The sequence below is a fragment of the Astyanax mexicanus genome, chromosome 3, assembly GCF_023375975.1.
Source record: "Astyanax mexicanus isolate ESR-SI-001 chromosome 3, AstMex3_surface, whole genome shotgun sequence".
NCBI lineage: Eukaryota > Metazoa > Chordata > Actinopteri > Characiformes > Acestrorhamphidae > Astyanax > Astyanax mexicanus.
This window is the reverse complement of record NC_064410.1, coordinates 9,541,134-9,557,500: the sequence shown is the minus strand read 5'-3', so window position 1 is coordinate 9,557,500 and position 16,367 is coordinate 9,541,134. Positions and strand designations below refer to the sequence as shown.

Here is a 16,367-nt window from a genome sequence, read left to right as displayed (position 1 = left end):
CATAATTATGTTCAGAGAGAGAACACTTTATTTTATAAAAAATTAAAACTTTTTTTGTGATTGTATATTGTACATTTTGGTGCTTCCAACTTTTTACATCTAAAATAAAACCAAACGCCCACAACAATTTTTTTTTCAATATTTTACTTTTCACTAATTACTGTAAGTTTGTAGTACTTCTTGTAGTAAGCACCTCTTCTCCTTTAGTGTGTTTTCATTTTTTATGATTTGTTACAATATAAATTGAAAAAGGAATACATTAAGAATATACAGGAACATACATAGCTTTATTCTATTCTATTCTATTAAAAAAGTGTTAAACAAACCAGAACATGTTTTATTTTATGACTCTTCTAAGCAGCACATTTATCTTTGAGGACAAATCTGCAGTCTCTTGGTATCTTAATTTCAGTGTCTTCATGAGGGAGAGTCACCTGGAATAGTTTTTTCAGCGTCTTGAAGGAGTTCCTGGAGGTGCTGAACAATAGTTGCTGCTTTTCCTTCACGCTGTGAAGCTCCAGCTCATCCCAATTAAACCACTATCTCAGTTCATCAGATTTAGATCAGGAGATTGTGGAGGGCATAATTCCATATGTGTCCCTTAACTGTTTTCATGTCTTTAATAATAATCTACAATGTAGAAAATAAATTAAATTAAGAAATAAAGACAAACAATGAATGAGAAGATGTGTCCAAACTTTTACTGGTACTTGAAAAATACCAGTAAAAATACCTGAAATACTTTAGATAAACAATACTAATACACAATGTAGCGGGCTCAGTGGTTTAATACCTGGTGCTAATTGAGATGTTGAAATATTTTTTTATTGGGCGCCAGTTATTAAATTAATTTAATTAGATTAATTAATTAATTAATTAATTAATCAAATTAATTAATAACACAAGACATCTCAGGGTGTGGTTTCTACAGGTGACAGAAATTTTCATAACCAAGTTATCCAGAAAAACACACTGAAATGACAGGTTTTGTAAAATAAAAGTATTTATTAAATCACACAGATATGAGTAAATAATTCATTAAAAAGTCATAAATGTAGCCATTAGCTATCAAATCATAGTGTAGAATGATAAATGAGAAATAAAAGAACAAACACGTTATAATGCTGATATGAAAGGAATAAAGATTAATATAACTATTAAGTGAGTATTTCTAAATAAGGGTCTAAGGCATTTTAAGTCTACGAAACCAATTCTTATTTCCAACCAAGCCACTCAAAATGAGTCATCTATACTAAAGACGCTCTATTAAAGACCCGATCCAAACCATGACCAACAGACACCATCTGCCGAAAGATTAAACCCAGCTCTGCCTTACTCTGAGTTGTTGAAGTGGGCCTTGGTGACGTCCGCCTGGGTTGGTCGTCTGATGCTTCACCCCGAAAAAGGATCACGTGAGCCTGTCTGCAGGGTGGTTTGACTTCCTGTGTCAGCACGGAGCCCCATTAGAACCCACAGGGTAAATCCCCACTCTCAGCTGGCTTGCTGGTGGCCTCCGGACCGCAGGTTTCTGGGTTGGATCTGGAGGATCTCCTTTTCAGCTGTACTTTAGCTAAACTTAGATGGAATAATGCTTGGCTTCGTAGATTGTAAAATAACCTTAGATATTTTAACTAGGATAGCTAATATTAATATACTTGAAGATTAAATGCACTAGTCTAAGAAAACTAACTTAAGATGACTAAACTAACAGTCTATCCTTTCTCCATCTCTGGGCTCCCTAACCTCTCTCCTCTAACTGTTTTCCTCAACTCATCTTCTCCAACTCCTTCTCCCACTCCTTCTCTAACTGCTTCTCCTCCAACTGCTCTGACCTGAACTCCCAAAACTCAACTGAACTGGAAACTGAACTGTGTCTGCCCAGTTTAACTATTAGACTCTGTGGCCTGTTTGGCCCCTGAGCTATGATTGGCCCTGTGGCCCAAATGTCTGTGTTTTGATTGGTCTAGGAGCAATTTCAAACTTGCTCCTAGAGCAGGGAAGATCTTATTCACAAAGGGCCATAAAACCCCCCCCCCTCACATGGTCACCATGCTTCAGCATTTTTCTAATAGATCAAACCAAAAGAAAACTCAATTAAACAGTGGATCAAAATACATTTTTCAGCATATCAGTTTGTGAGGATAAATTCAGGAAACAACAATCTTACAATGAATCACAATAAATGTAATATATATATATTTTGCCCACAAACAGTTTTGTAATACTCAAGATAATCTTAGGAATACAATGATGGATGGTACTCTGTCAGAAAGAGATCAAGAGTCATGTTATTATTTAAACCCAATTAAATCACTTAAAAGATAATACATGGTTAAACCACTGATAACCAAATAAAGCTAAATTATCAAATGCTAGTTAAACCTTGTTGATTCAGACTTGAATGTGTAGGAGAATTTAATCAGGACACATCCAAACACATATACCATATACCAGACACATATACCATTATTTAGTAAACATTCTATAAAACACCTTTTTTTATATAGTCAATATAGATGTATTTTAAGCAAAATCTTCTGAGTGAGAAATTCCTCCCCTCTGCTGAGTGTTCAGATAAGGCTTGGTCCTTGCCTGTCTGAATTTACGACGGTGGGGGAAGGAGTTCTTTCTGCACCCCACAGAATTTGAGCCTGCAATGTTGAAAATGGAATCCCAAGCTTAGAACATTTCTCTTAATTTCATTAATCTTATTTCTAAGTGATTGCAGAAATAACTAGGCACAAACCCCTAAATTGGTACAACATTTGGTGAATTAACAATTTCCAAGGCATTAATTAAGTTTTGACACTCTCTTAAGTCCGCAGTCCCGTCCTAGTGATGGTGTTGCAAATGTTCCAAATGTTTACATTAACTCCGAGGTTTATGACTTGGAGGAATGTAAACAGAATTTTACCCTAAACTCGCATTTAGGGCTCTTGAGCGAGGCTGAGTGAAGAAATAGTCAGTAAATGTCATTTTGAAATTTAAGGTTGTTTGAAAAAAAGATTACTCCAAGGTTTTTTTAGAGTGTTCTGGGTTCGAAGTTTCCTTATAGGCCGTAAAGTGGGGGTAGTGTGTGTTTGTGTCCAAGCAATGAAGAAATCCTCTGGTTAATCCACTACATTCCCCCCCCCATCGATCGATGGGCCACTGGACGTTGGGTCATCGGTCGATGTCAACGTGGATTTCTGTAGACAGAGCACGTTAGGGTACATCTTTCATGCAATTGGTGTCTTGTTGGTCATGCTTTCTTAAGACAATCTACTACAAGGTAGCTGACAGAGTTTTTGGTCTAATAGATTTCTCTGATCAGTTTTTTTGTTGTAGCTATTGGCTTTTGGTTCTGAATAAAATAGTTAATTTAATGTGATAGTGTGGCAACAAGCATATGAAAGGGTCACAAATAGTTTGCTAGCTACTTGTTCCTTTATCACTTTATCAAGACAACCTACCCCTAAGGTATGCTTTACTAATTAGCCACTACTTAGTCAACAATTGAGAACAATATAGCGGAGCAAACGTAGTCAGAAGGGAAACAAAATATGTTTTGGGCACATGAAGAGAGAGAAGAAGAGAAAAAAAAAATTGGCACCCCCCCTTCTCCACGTATTTATTATACTGCTATGCTAATGGTTTGAAATGGTGATTCAAACACTAGGTTTAACAAAATATCCAATTTGTTGTGAGTTATGCTACTTGGATAGGTGAGTTCCAGACAGTGAATGTGTGGTACTTTCTCAATTTAACAATTGCGTCAGGTCAGAATATGGTGGACAATGAACACTCAGTGTGTCTAAGTATTTGGCCCAGTATTATGATTTAACCTAGGGCATTATTGGTCCCGACTTGTCCCATGGGGCTTTTACATAGTTTGATTGGGTTACAGTGAACTTGTTTGAGAATCGGTTTAATAAAACCCTGACGATGCGGGATCTGGTTCCAGATGCGAGGCAGTTTGTCTGCCTCTGCATGAGGACCAAACCAATGAGACCTGAGCTCGCGAATTGTTTTGCCAGTGCTGTGCTGGGACCTCACCAGTAGCTTGTCAGCAGTGTAGCACAATGGTTGGTATCCAAGCGGGCTTTTTCCCAGTTTTGGGTGTTTCCGCAGTTCACCGCTAGAACGGTGAGATATACCAACACCTGAGAAAGTGTGGTTCAGCGAAAAAGTTGTGGCCTGGGCCATTTCAATAGGGTCTGGGGGACGTCCCCCCCATCTGGCAAATGCACCTGCCACAGTGATGAGATGTTTGTTCCTTTCGAACAAATTTCATGAGTCTTTCGACCCAATCCATTTGTGGAATTGGCCATATACCACACAGATCTTCTGAAGATTGGGGCTGAAAACACACTAGCCTTTTTCCAACAAGTGGCAGATATGTCAATTGTGGGAATGCTTGGTGTGTTTCCCCCATCATTTTGTGGTCCACCCATGGGTGATCGAGGGCCTGGGCCAGGCTCTCCCCCCCATGGCGCTGAGGCACCACGAATGAAGATGAAGCGTGTGTATCTGGGGCATAAACAAACAGGCCCTTGAGCATCCTGAAAGACGCACAGTAAGTGGCAAGTGGATCAAGTTGAAATGCCAGTGTTCTGAAAGAAGTGTTGCCACATGCACCAATTGTCATGTTAACTTTCCATTTGATCTGAGCATTCCGAAAAGCACATCCATCTGTGTAGATGGTGGGAATGTTTTTACATTCATAAGAATCCAAGGGACTGTGTTTGTCTGGAACCACTGGTGCAGGAACAAGAAGAGAACAATCCTTTTGGTGCACGAACAGAGGATCACAGTTAGTCCGTGGCAAGGAACCTGCAGGTGGTCTGTGAACAGCTGACTTGTCAGCCCATGGAACAAAGATTTCACCGTTGACCGTTGTGTTAAGAGTGAATGACTTTCCAGCTTTTGGGTTGTACTCATCTACAGCCGTAGAGGGAGTCAATGCCCATGAACAGGTGTTTTGTTTTAGAGTCATGCTAGGGGACTCTGAAGATGGTGGTTTCAGAATCCTGACTGTGAGCTTCTCATTGATTCCCGTGGAATTTGAAGGTTCAATGAGCTTGTGTGGCTCAATGTTGCTAGCAACATGATAGCATCGAACTCTATCCTGTGCCTTAGGACAGGGCAGGGGTTCGCAAACCTGTGCCCAGATTCTACGATGCTGAAAGTCAATCAATGGTTTGAACCGGTCAAGGAGGTCTTTGCCAAAGAGCAATTGGACGTTCTCCAATGGAGAAATGTGAATTGGATGGGTGAGGCTCATTGGACCGATGGCAACGTGCACCAGGGCTGCTGAATGCAGAGTGATACCAGTGTGCGAATATGGTTGAAGGTGAAGAGCACACTTTTTCAGAGGTATCTCTTTGTTGTTTCGGCGGGCTGTCGCCCTCACCTGGTCAAAAAGTGAATTTGACATTAAAGAAATGTCTGACCCCGTGTCCAAAAGAGCTTCATACCCGAACACATCTTCCAGCCAGGTGGCTAGGTAGAATTTTGGTGTTGAACCTTTCTTGGTTAAGAAACCCAAGAATTGTTTAGGTGGTGGATCCTCCAGGCTGAGGGAAGGAGCTTCCTCAGTGTGGTTGTCTTCAGCGTCTGGCTGTACAACCAAGGCTGCATTGGAGTGGATGGATTTCGCACCCCCCCAAGCAGGTTGATCTGGAGCATGGACAATTGGCAAGAATTCAGATTCAGCATTGTCCTGCTTGCGTATTTCGTTACGAAATTGTCTGAGCAGACTGCCGTCTTTAGTGCTCAGGTTAGTTGGATATGTCTCATGCTTGTGCCCTTTAGGTGGACACCAACGTTTGTGGTGCTTTGGGCTCTTTCTCCTGAGCGGAGATTGAAGTTTGCTGGAGCTCTGTGCTCGAGCATGGTGCTGTGAGTGTTTGCCATTCCAACTGCGTTTTATCCTACCTTTCCTTCGATAGGAGGGCTTTTGGTCACTTTGCTTGGCCCAATGTAGGGACGAGCGACGCCAAGAGTGGAACACTCTCTGGTTTTTGTGGTTTAACTGGGTCTTAGGTGGCATTGGAGCCTTGTGTGCCCCTTTTTGCTTGACGTGGGAGGACTGCTCATTAATTATCAGGACGTCATTTGACTCTGATTTTTTATTAATGTTTTGTTGGAACTTAGCAAATCCTCTGAGAGCCAAATCACGCAGCTGCCGGCTTGTTAGCGTACGAGGGCAGGCTGCGACTCCAAAAGAATGACTGGTGGAGGGATGGAGGTTTCTCACGAACAATGTTTTGAAAACTTCCTCTTCCTCCATTCCAGGCTCATTTCTATAGCCGAAATAAGCGTGCCTGAGGCGGTGATAGTACTGTAGGGGTGTTTCCTGGCGACTCTGCTTTATTGCAAGAGCTGCAGCAAGGCCGGTTTGAACAAGGTTATTGGAGAACTCATTCTCCAAAGCCTTGCAAAGAGCAGGATAGTCTCTCTTAACCTGGGGTGGTTGGCGCTCAATGAAACGTCCAACTTCCCGACTAGAGGACACCTTAATGAGGTAGATTTTATCATCTACCGTGGCCTTGGGGAAACGGCGTAAGAAGAAGTCAATGTCGCGAAGATACTGGTGGACATCATTAGAACCGTCCGGTTCTGGTTCAAAGCGTGGGATGTTACGCGCAATTTTGTCCAAATCTCTATCAGAGGGTGCTTGAGGTTGCACAGAGGTCCCATGTGGCTGGGAACGCTGAGTGAACCTTGGTTCTACTGGCGCTTCAGCACCTTTAAGGGAGACTAGAGGGATTGTATTTGTGGATGGTTGTTGCTTAGGATCCGGAACCCCAGGGGTTCCTGATTTACCAGCTGGATTGATGGGGGAGTCTCCCTCCATCATCAGCTCAAATGTTAACTCTGTTTGGTCTCGAGTTAATTTGACTGCATTGTTAGCATGTGCTAATTCAGTTTGTAGCTCAACCTGTCTTGCAATAGCATGTTTTAGTTTTTCCTGTGACTGAGCTGCAAGTTGGGTAGCTATGTTGGCTTCCTTTTGAAGCAGCTGCACTTTGGTTTGGAGGTCTCTTTGGTTAATTTCAGACTGTACAGTTTTGTTCTCTAGGTCTGCAACTCTATCATTTAAAGTCACAATCTCTGCATGGAGATTTTGAATGGTTTTGGAGGAAGCAGCAAGTTGATCCTGTGACAACAGCAGTTGTTTCCACAGTATTAGGGAAATCGGATCCACTTGTTGCTTGCCCTCAAGGATTTTAGATACACACTCATTGAGGCTTTTGGCAATTAGTGCATGGAGACCCCCACTGTCCGTTTGTTGGACTGGGACGGTAAGTCCTGGGGGTAAACCAGCTGTAAGCTCTAAAAGAGCTTTTTCAGTGACACACATTTTGATTTACGTAAGGCACGTGGAATCAAACAATTTTGATGACAAACAAGTTTATTTTATGTTCGAGTCAATTAGCATTGTGCCTTTTCTAAGAAGAAAATCTGTTAAAAGGGGGCGACCTAAGGTTACAATTAGTAGATTAATTTTAAAAGAATAGTTAGATTTGTTGTCAGTGGTGCTAGTGAACAGTTTAATAACTGTAGGCCACTATATGCAGTAGGTCTAAATATGGGTATAGTTATTAACTATGTACAGGATGGGAGAATTTAACTATGTATTAAGCACAGGTGTGCTGGGTATATGGTTGAGTAACTGATAACTGGATACGTTTTTTTTTTTTTTTTTTTTTTTTTTTTTTTTAATGGTTAATTAATTAATTAATTTCAATTACTTATTAATAATTGATCTTAATCGATCAATAATTAATCTTAATTTATTTGAAGATGGTTGAATTAAATTGAAAATAATTAATTAACAAAAATTTCATTAACTTTACTTAATCAAATTGATTAAAATGACCAGTTAATTATTTTATGTTGTGATTAGTTACTCAATGGAGATAGCTATTTAGCTTGGTTCAATGTAACATAAAGAGTAATGTTTGAGAGAGCAGACCTGAAACTGAAATTTAACTATTTAATATAAACCGATTAAATGAATGCAGTTATCTGTTTACTTATTTACAAACCATTTAACCCAACCACAATGCAAATTCCCTTTATTAACTTAACAAAAAGTTTGTTTGAATTGGCACCCTCTGGCGACAGAAACTCTAAATGCACTCTACAGGATGATAGCAATTACACAAGTACAACACCAGGTGGCGACACAGCTATGTGGCTAAGTGGCTCCCTCTGGTGGTCAAACAAATGAAATGCACCTTTCTGCACTGTATGCAGTTACCCAAATCAAACACCAGATGGCGATGTGGCAGTGTACCCCCCCCTAGTGGTGAGGGGTAGTAAAACACCCTTTGAGTTTGAGTGTAAATAGTCAAGCTGTCCACCAGATGGTGGCAGAGGCCGACTGGTGGGAGTGGTCACGCCCACTGATGATGCCACGTTAAGGACCGCCCCTTGGGTCTGGGACCTTGTCAGCAGATTTGACTGACTCAGTCGACTGTGAATAGCAGAGGAGAAGGACTCGGCTGTCCGAAAGTTTAACACAGCAGCAACACACTGACTTCACAAGATGAGCAAAGAGGATTTACATCCTGGCGTGGTTAGTTTAATCACACACACAATAAACTTCCTGCCACTCAGGGTGGTGTTACGTAAAAGTTAGCTACTCTTTTACGCACGTGGAAGTGTCCAGTACTGCGGGATTTTACGGATTTCGCGCAAAAACCGGCAGTTTTAACTGGAGCGCGGAGTCAGTGAGCCGGAGATCCGCGACTCAGAGCTGCGCGAAGGCCTTATCAGATCAACACTGGCAAAATATGTCTATTTTACCGGAAACAGTTCGAACTTTATGTAAGTACACACGTATATACATGTATATACACCCGGGTTTAAGGTTACCCACACACGGCGGTGTGTTAACCAAGCTTATTTTACAAATAAGCGTAATGTTTTCAAGAGCGCTCACGTACCACACACACACAACACGTTATACAGACACACAGGGGACCGTGCGCGTGACACGCACACACACAGGGGACTGTGCGCGCGACGCGCACACACAGCGGGGGACTGGCCAGTCCTAAGTTGTAAACAAAAAACACGTGTAGAACATGTGCGTGTGTTTCTAACACGCTGGGTTTATGCAGTTAACTCCAGCTAGGCCAGCTAGCCAGCAGCTAACGCATTTAGCAATAAAAACAAAATACACTTTATTCTGCAACTTACAGCGCTATTTCCTGGAACTGGTTATGAAATGTGTATACTCTGGTCCCGCGGCGGAGAGCCAATAATAATCCTGCCCCACGTTGGGCGCCAAATTATGTAGCGGGCTCAGTGGTTTAATACCTGGTGCTAATTGAGATGTTGAAATATTTTTTTATTGGGCGCCAGTTATTAAATTAATTTAATTAGATTAATTAATTAATTAATTAATTAATTAATCAAATTAATTAATAACACAAGACATCTCAGGGTGTGGTTTCTACAGGTGACAGAAATTTTCATAACCAAGTTATCCAGAAAAACACACTGAAATGACAGGTTTTGTAAAATAAAAGTATTTATTAAATCACACAGATATGAGTAAATAATTCATTAAAAAGTCATAAATGTAGCCATTAGCTATCAAATCATAGTGTAGAATGATAAATGAGAAATAAAAGAACAAACACGTTATAATGCTGATATGAAAGGAATAAAGATTAATATAACTATTAAGTGAGTATTTCTAAATAAGGGTCTAAGGCATTTTAAGTCTACGAAACCAATTCTTATTTCCAACCAAGCCACTCAAAATGAGTCATCTATACTAAAGACGCTCTATTAAAGACCCGATCCAAACCATGACCAACAGACACCATCTGCCGAAAGATTAAACCCAGCTCTGCCTTACTCTGAGTTGTTGAAGTGGGCCTTGGTGACGTCCGCCTGGGTTGGTCGTCTGATGCTTCACCCCGAAAAAGGATCACGTGAGCCTGTCTGCAGGGTGGTTTGACTTCCTGTGTCAGCACAGAGCCCCATTAGAACCCACAGGGTAAATCCCCACTCTCAGCTGGCTTGCTGGTGGCCTCCGGACCGCAGGTTTCTGGGTTGGATCTGGAGGATCTCCTTTTCAGCTGTACTTTAGCTAAACTTAGATGGAATAATGCTTGGCTTCGTAGATTGTAAAATAACCTTAGATATTTTAACTAGGATAGCTAATATTAATATACTTGAAGATTAAATGCACTAGTCTAAGAAAACTAACTTAAGATGACTAAACTAACAGTCTATCCTTTCTCCATCTCTGGGCTCCCTAACCTCTCTCCTCTAACTGTTTTCCTCAACTCATCTTCTCCAACTCCTTCTCCCACTCCTTCTCTAACTGCTTCTCCTCCAACTGCTCTGACCTGAACTCCCAAAACTCAACTGAACTGGAAACTGAACTGTGTCTGCCCAGTTTAACTATTAGACTCTGTGGCCTGTTTGGCCCCTGAGCTATGATTGGCCCTGTGGCCCAAATGTCTGTGTTTTGATTGGTCTAGGAGCAATTTCAAACTTTGGCAGGGAAGATCTTATTCACAAAGGGCCATAAAACCCCCCCCCCTCACATGGTCACCATGCTTCAGCATTTTTCTAATAGATCAAACCAAAAGAAAACTCAATTAAACAGTGGATCAAAATACATTTTTCAGCATATCAGTTTGTGAGGATAAATTCAGGAAACAACAATCTTACAATGAATCACAATAAATGTAATATATATATATTTTGCCCACAAACAGTTTTGTAATACTCAAGATAATCTTAGGAATACAATGATGGATGGTACTCTGTCAGAAAGAGATCAAGAGTCATGTTATTATTTAAACCCAATTAAATCACTTAAAAGATAATACATGGTTAAACCACTGATAACCAAATAAAGCTAAATTATCAAATGCTAGTTAAACCTTGTTGATTCAGACTTGAATGTGTAGGAGAATTTAATCAGGACACATCCAAACACATATACCATATACCAGACACATATACCATTATTTAGTAAACATTCTATAAAACACCTTTTTTTATATAGTCAATATAGATGTATTTTAAGCAAAATCTTCTGAGTGAGAAATTCCTCCCCTCTGCTGAGTGTTCAGATAAGGCTTGGTCCTTGCCTGTCTGAATTTACGACGGTGGGGGAAGGAGTTCTTTCTGCACCCCACAGAATTTGAGCCTGCAATGTTGAAAATGGAATCCCAAGCTTAGAACATTTCTCTTAATTTCATTAATCTTATTTCTAAGTGATTGCAGAAATAACTAGGCACAAACCCCTAAATTGGTACAACATTTGGTGAATTAACAATTTCCAAGGCATTAATTAAGTTTTGACACTCTCTTAAGTCCGCAGTCCCGTCCTAGTGATGGTGTTGCAAATGTTCCAAATGTTTACATTAACTCCGAGGTTTATGACTTGGAGGAATGTAAACAGAATTTTACCCTAAACTCGCATTTAGGGCTCTTGAGCGAGGCTGAGTGAAGAAATAGTCAGTAAATGTCATTTTGAAATTTAAGGTTGTTTGAAAAAAAGATTACTCCAAGGTTTTTTTAGAGTGTTCTGGGTTCGAAGTTTCCTTATAGGCCGTAAAGTGGGGGTAGTGTGTGTTTGTGTCCAAGCAATGAAGAAATCCTCTGGTTAATCCACTACAACAACAATATAACAAAATAAAATATAAATAATATTATAAGCAGCAATAATTAATGATCTCTAAGATGAAGATGTAAAAGATATCAGATGGCTGTGATGGGGTAACTGGTTCCACTGGTTTGGGGCAGCAGGGCGGAACACTCTACCTCACCCCAGTACAATCCCTGCTGGTTTTGATCATTAAGCAGAATAAGGAGAAAACTGAACAGCAAGAAGGTCTTATAGCCAATCAGAGACTGAGATTCGAAACACTGGTGAGTAATTATTACAGCAGAATTAAGAAGTGAAGATCTGTAGATATGGGTGTTGAAAGTTGGAAGATATGGGTAAAATGGTTTATTAGAAAACAATCAGTGAATATAATTTTATATTTAAATTTTATAATAAAAGGGTCCTTCAAGGGTCAATAAGCTTAAAATACAAATTTTGTGTTTCAGTAATTAATGCTAAATTTATTTAAATCAATAAAACGACAAGGGTGCTTAAATTTATGTACCTGTTTAATTTTGTTTAAAGAATATTGAACACTTTCTGTAAATCCTATAAACTTCATTTCACTTCTCAAATATCACTGTGTTCATCTGCTGTATGATATATTTAACTGAAATTACTGATCTAAAAAAATATATATATATTTATAAAGAAAAATTATGAAAATGATCAGGGGTGAACAAACTTTTCCATACTGTAGTAAACATACAGGAGCTTCAGTGATCTTTATACATGCAGTAGGTCTGATGGTGTGAAAATCAGGTCCTCATTTTATTGATTTTTATTGTTTTTTTTTTTTTTTTTTTTAGCTTTTCCAGTTTATTTAAAGAATCTTCCAGACAAAACAGATTTTTATTGGAATGCAATGTATAATGAAAAATAAAGAAAAATTAATCAAAACCCAAACAGTCAAGCTTCTGAGTTCTGACTGTGCAAGATAACCAGACTGAACTTCCTGACTTGATTTTGGTCAGAAAGCTATCCGCCCTTCTATTCAGTTACAGGGTTCATTCTGATCTAAGTGCTCTGAAGCTCTCAGACAGTATATCTCAGCCTCCCTCAGTCTAAACTCCTGTCTCTACTGACCAAGACTTTAAGCCTTAACTAACAGACCTCAACACCCGCCGTTCCACCAATCACGAGTGAGTGCTGTGCTCTAATATTAAAACATGTGCAATAGGTTTCTGTCTGTTAACATAGAAAGACAACACTTATAAAACTCACTCATATCTCAGATAGTCCACTAAATACTGATTAAATGCAGTTTTTATAATCCCAGAAGAGGCTTTGAAGCCTATCTCAGATAAAAGTAAAACACAGCACATATAAAGTTTTACCCATATTTACATAGAGACACATACAGAGTTTATAGAGATCATAAAGTAAAACTGGATAACATATTGATCATGCTAAATATTGTAGTAACTGTAGATGCTGCAGCAATACTATCTACTAGAGGTCCAGTCTGCTCTATTTAGAAGAAAACCTTCCTGTAATCCAGTATTAACATAAATGTCATTTATGGATGTTATTTCTCCAGTAGGGACAGAGATAAAGAACATGTTATTAACTGTTTGATTCTTATCACTAAGTTCTTTATACATCTGTAAGTATTTTAAATCTGCTCCTACTTATCACACTCTTATTGCTGAGATTTAACATTTACTGTGAATTCTCTGAAACTCATAAAGAACCCTCACAAAAAAGGTTCTGATATTTCATGAAAAGCATGTATTACTTGATTGTGATTCCGTCTGATTCTCTCCATCAATATATCATTTTCTCTTTTCATTATGTGCGAGAGTTTTCTGTATACAAATATTTTATGTTAAATATGCATATTTATTTAAGAAGTTATTCACTTTAAAGCTCCATTGAAAAGTTTTGGGACACATGCTCATTCACTGTTTATTCCTAAATCAAGGGTATTAAAAAGTTTGGGTTTTAAAATCCTGCTTTTGTTGGAATAACTGTCTCTAATGTCCCCAGAAAATGTTCTACTTGGTTATTTTCTGCTAGCAGAGGTGTAGGGATTAAAATGCATCCAGCAACAAGATCATTTGTGAAGTCAGGGCACTGCTCTACAGCTCAAATCTTTACCCCACCAGCCCACAACTGACATTAGGCATAGTGCCAAAGGGTTTATGTTTGCTTCACCAATCTTTTAACTGAACAATATTAATCATTCAGACAATGATGTCTGTTTAAATTAACATAAGCACAAACTGTGAGGGAAATGGAAATTGAAACAATTAATCCTATTTAAAACAATGAATCCTGTTTTACACTGTTTTATAACATTAATACATTTAATTGTTCAACCTGAATGTTTGTCTGTCAGGCAGCAACATGAGAGGGAGGTTTGTATTATTCTATTTCTGCAAGCACATCACAAACAGCAAAAGCATACCTCGGGCGACTCTGTTTGTGGCGTGCTTGCAGAAATGGCTTCTTTCACATCACTCTCCCATTCAGCTTCTCCTTGTGCACAGTGACACCATCTGCAGCAAGATGATGCTGCAGCTCTTTGGAGGTGGTCTGTGGATTGTCCTTGACTGTTCTCACCATTCTTCTTCTCTGCCTTTCTGATATTTTTCTTGGCCTGCCACTTCTGGGCTTAACAAGAACTGTCCCTGTGTTCTTCCATTTCCTTACTATGTTCCTCACAGTGGAAACTGACAGGTTAAATCTCTGAGACAACTTTTTTGTATCCTTCCCCTGAACAACTATGTTGAACAATCTTTGTTTTTAGATCATTTGAGAGTTGTTTTGATGAGCCCATGATGCCACTCTTCAGAGGAGATTCAAATAGGAGAACAACTTGCAATTGGCCACCTTAAATACCTTTTCTCATGATTGGATACACCTGGCTATGAAGTTCAAAGCTCAATGAGGTTACCAAACCAATTTTGTGCTTCAGTAATTCAGTAAAAAGTAGTTAGGAGTATTCAAATCAATAAAATGATAAGGGTGCCCATACTTTTGCAGAGGTCAAATTTTGGTTGAATGCATGTTGCACATTTTCTGTTAGTACAATAAACCTCATTTCAATCCTGAAATATTACTGTGTTCATCAGTTATTAGATATATCAAACTGAAACGGCTGTTGCAAACACCCAAATATTTAGAACTAAAAATGATTAAGATTAATAGGGGTGCCCAAACTTTTTCATATGACTGTAAGTAATTTGTCAGTTTAAGATTTATTTATAATTTAGTTATGAGGTTTAAGTTTAATAAAATCTTTTTTTTAAACACTAATGAGGTTCACTAATGAGTTTTCCTTTTCTATACTGCATCTATATATTTCATATATTCCAGAATTTAAACACTTTTACTGCTGAGAGAAATCATTTATAATAATGTGTTTAAAACCTCTATACAGTACTGCATTCTATGCATCATACAGAACCTGTGGGCCACGCACACAATACGAGAGGTCAAGCAGAAGAAAAAACACTTAATGCATTTATTTTTCACACTTTATTTATCTGATTACAAGATATTATAAGAGTACAATAATGATAAATGATTTAACAAAAATCCATAACATGTAGGAGTACTTAAATATATGTTGGTGTAAATAGCAATCATTTCTATTCTAAAGCATTCACCACCATTAATCATAAACATTCAATAATTAATAATAATTTCTATTTTTTCTGATTATGGTACTCCTTACATAATCTAAAGCATGCCTGAGGTTTGATACAATATATGGTTACAATATTTAATTTCCAAAAGTTTAAATATTACTCTTCTTATTTTAATGCATGTTAATATTATGGAACTATAGCAGTGAGTTACAGATCATGCTACCATATTATATATGTATAAATGATGTTCAGGCAGACTGAACTGCCTGTAGATTTAATTATAATCTGTGACATTCTACTGTACTTGTTCTGTGGTTTTCTCCTCAGTATAGTAAGATGGTTTATGGTTGTAGTTGATGATGGAAAGTAATGTTATGTGTTGTTCAAATACAGCCGAGTTTCATTTTGCCAGGTGAGATCCATGAGATTTTGTGTTTTCATTTGTGTCAAAACCTGTTCTGTAAATACCAGACCTGTTGCAGTTTATTTATTTATTCCTAAACTTGCAACTGCATCAGACTGAGTGAACCATTTCCATTCAGATGGAATCTTTCCTCTTCCAGTGAAGGTTTTGATGTGGTAATTTTCAAGGTTTTCCTGGAATTCACAAACAAACCATTTCCAGTAGACCAGCTCAGAAAAATCAGGAGAGATGCTCCATTCAGCGTACTCTCCTCCTGCAGTCCAGAGCATTCTGTAAACATTCCAAAACGGATCTCTTGCTACTTTTCTTGTACAAAACTCAATAGTAAATTCTTTTGTGCCTCTAAAATGCCTTCCAGTCATTCCACTTGAGCGATGAAATTCAGCCTGGTGTTTTTCAGTGTGATTTTCTTGACTGTTGGTACAGATGGCTCCACAGAAGGGACACTGCTTCCAGCAGCACCTGCAGAAGTGTTTAATCAGAATCTCCTCAGGCTTTTCTCTGAACATCTCCTCTCTCAGATCAGAAAGTTTACAGAGGTTTACTTTTAGCTCTTCAACAACAACCAAGAGCTCTTTTTTTATAACATCTACAAGAATATCATAATCAATGACATCCTTAGTGACATCATCACTCAAGTGAACTCTGGTATCTCCTAACAAATATACAAGACTTTTGGAGAAAATGACCATCCATACATTCACATCTCCTCTGATGA

General features: G+C 38.6%; 1 protein-coding gene across 1 annotated transcript in view; it reads right to left on the bottom strand.

Annotated features, from left to right (window-relative positions):
* LOC103037794 (interferon-induced very large GTPase 1-like) overlaps positions 1 to 16,367 on the bottom strand; it is a 151,607-nt gene that overhangs the window by 15,116 nt on the left and 120,124 nt on the right. The gene's annotated exons all lie outside the window — the stretch shown is intronic.